The sequence below is a fragment of the Octopus bimaculoides genome, chromosome 14 (assembly GCF_001194135.2).
Source record: "Octopus bimaculoides isolate UCB-OBI-ISO-001 chromosome 14, ASM119413v2, whole genome shotgun sequence".
Classification (NCBI taxonomy): Eukaryota; Metazoa; Mollusca; class Cephalopoda; order Octopoda; family Octopodidae; genus Octopus; species Octopus bimaculoides.
The window spans coordinates 3660189-3663196 of record NC_068994.1 but is presented as its reverse complement, the minus strand read 5'-3'; positions in this window follow the sequence as shown (position 1 = coordinate 3663196).

Below are 3008 nucleotides of genomic sequence, written 5' to 3'. Positions count from 1 at the left end.
TATATATATATATATATGTGTGTGTGTGTGTATATATACACACACACACACACACACACAGACATACAAGTATGAACGTGCATTTGTATATGTAAATGTGTTTACATGTATATACACATTTAACTGAATCATACATGTACACATTAACTATATACACCTTTAAACATCCGCATAAACACACAGGTAAACGTACATACAAATTGTACTTCAGTTTTGTAATTTATCAAATGTGTGACACACATACGCACACTTTATATGCATGTATAAACAGACATTTTATTAACCCATCAAAGGTGTCAAAAAGTCCTGTGTGTGTGTGTGTGTGTGTGTGAGGCTGTCAGGTGAGCACTGCAGTCCAGGCTAGTCCCATTGTCACTGAGGTTGGGATGAGGACCCACACCCCCTAGCTGTATTTATTTCAATGTAGTCCTTCATTTGTCCTCCTCCCGATTTTGACTGCTTCCAGCATGGCCCAGCCCTGTGGGTCTTTTTCCAAGACCCCCCTCTCTCTCTCTCTCTCTCTCTCTCTATGCAAACATTGGAAGACACTTCAAGGGTAAATAGTGGTGATGCTGGTAGTGGTGGTGGTGGTGGTGTGTAGATGTTTACTTATTTTCCTCCTCCTACTCCTCCACCATGGGGTGTGGAAACGAATAGTAGTCTTGTTGTTGTTCTTCTTTCTGGAGAGGGGGTGGGGAGTGATCTTTTTTTTTTTTTTGTTGCTGATTGAAAAAAAACGTCTGGTGCCTATTCTGTTGGTCTCTTTTTTACCAAACCACAAAGTTATGGGGATGTAAACAAACCAGCACTAGTTATCAAGCAGTGGTGGTGGGGAAACGCAAACATCACACACGCACACAAACACACAAACATATCAAATAGACTTCCACACTGTTTCCATCGACCAAATTCACTCACAAGACATCGGTCAGCCCGTGGCTAAATTAAAACAATTTCCCAAGATGCTGAGCCTTGGGACTGAACTTGAAACCCTATGACTGCAAAGCAAACTTCTTTACCATGCGGCCATGCTGGAGCACCGCCTTTAGTCGAGCAAATCGACCCCAGGAGTTATTCTTTATATCGGATCTCTTTTGCTGAACCGCTAAGTTACGGGGACAAACACGTTCACACACACAAACATATACATGCACATATATGTGTGTGTGTGTACGACAGGCTTCTTTCAGTTTCCGTCTACCAAATCCACTCACAAGGCTTTGGTCGACCTGAGGTTATAGTAGAAGACACTTGGCCAAGGTTGTCACACAGTGGGACTGAACCCGGAACCATGTGGCTGATAAGCAAGCTACCTAACACATGATAATTTTTTTTTTTAAACTTGATCAAGGTCAGCCTTGCCTTGTATTTCAGGGATGGGTGGGGGGAGCAAGGTGATAAAATATGAACTAAATGTTTACTGCCTCTGGTTCCATTTCCAGTATTTCTCGTATCAGCGGGAGGCCTTCTACCGAAGTTGGAAATCTTAAGAACGCTGGACGAAATGTCTGCCAGTTTCAACCCTTCGGCATTCAGATTATTCTGTGAAATTTTGGTTTATTTTTTTCACATTATTTTTTGAATTGATCAAGAATTAATCTTGTAACTTCAAGATTTTGATGATGTGATTATTGTTAAAATAACATTGTAGGGTAGGTGTGAGATGCCAGACATGGCTGATGGAAATGCTAAAGGGTTAAATAATAGCAGTATTTCTTGCAGCTCCTTTAAGTTCTGAGCTCAAATAAGTACCAGTCATGCACTGGGGACCTCAATGTAATCAGTTGGCCTTGTGCCAAAATTGGAAAGCACGCTGGGCGAAATGCTTAGTAGTACTTTGTCCGTCCTCACGTTCTGAGTTCAAATTCTGCCACGGTTGACTTTGCCTTTCATCATTTCGGGGTCGATGAATTAAGTACCAGTGAAAAACCGGGGTCAATGTGATCAACTAGTCCCTCTCCTGCCAAATTGCAGGCCTTGTGCCTATAGTAGAAAGGATTATATTATTATTATTATTATTATTATCATTATTAAGATGGCAAGCTGGTGGATTTGTTAGCACGCTGGGCAAAATGCTCAGCAAGCACTTCATCTGTCTTTGTGTTCTGAGTTCAAATTCTGCCAAGGTCGACTTTGCCTTTCATCCTTTCAGGGTCGATGTAATCAACTAACCTTCCTCCCCCAATACTTTCAGCTTTGTGCCTATAGTACAAAGGATTGTTATCATTCTTAACCCTTTTGATACCAACCTGGCTGAAACCAGCTCTGGCTCTGTTGTACAAATGTCTTGTTTTCATAAGTTTTGTATTAAAATCTTCCACCAAACCTTAATCACAATTTATGTTCCTAACTAGCTGAATGATAACCAAGTTAATTTACTAAATTCTTCGTTATATTTAAAATTAATTGAAAGAACCACAGAGCATCTCAACAGAAATATCGTAACAAAAGGGTTAATCAAGCAACAACTTGGCACATCTGTTAGCATGCCAGAGAAAATGCGTAATGGTATTTCCTCTGGTACTTTATGTTCTGAGTTCTAATCACATGAAAGTCACCTTTGCCTTTCATTGTTTTGGAGTCCATAAAATTGTGTACCGCTCTCAAGTACTGAGGTCAGTGTTATTGACTAACCTCCTTCCCTAAAAACTGCCAGTTTTCTGTCTAAATCAAAAACAACAGCTACTAATACTATTATTATTATTATTATTATTATTATTATTATTATTAAGGTGATGAGCTGGCAGAATCGTTAGCATGATGGACAAGATGCTTAGTCATTTCATTCATCTTTATGTTCTAAGTTTAAATTCCACTGGGTTCAAATTTGCCTTTCCTGGGGGTCAATAATATAAGTCCCAATTAAGCTCTGGGGTTTCATTTAATTGACTTAGCCCCCTTCCCCAAAACTGCTGGCCATGGGCCAAAATTTGAAGCCATTATTATTATTATTAGTAGTAGTAGTATCGTGGGGTGGTAAAATTGGTAAGTAACAGACATGTTTTCTA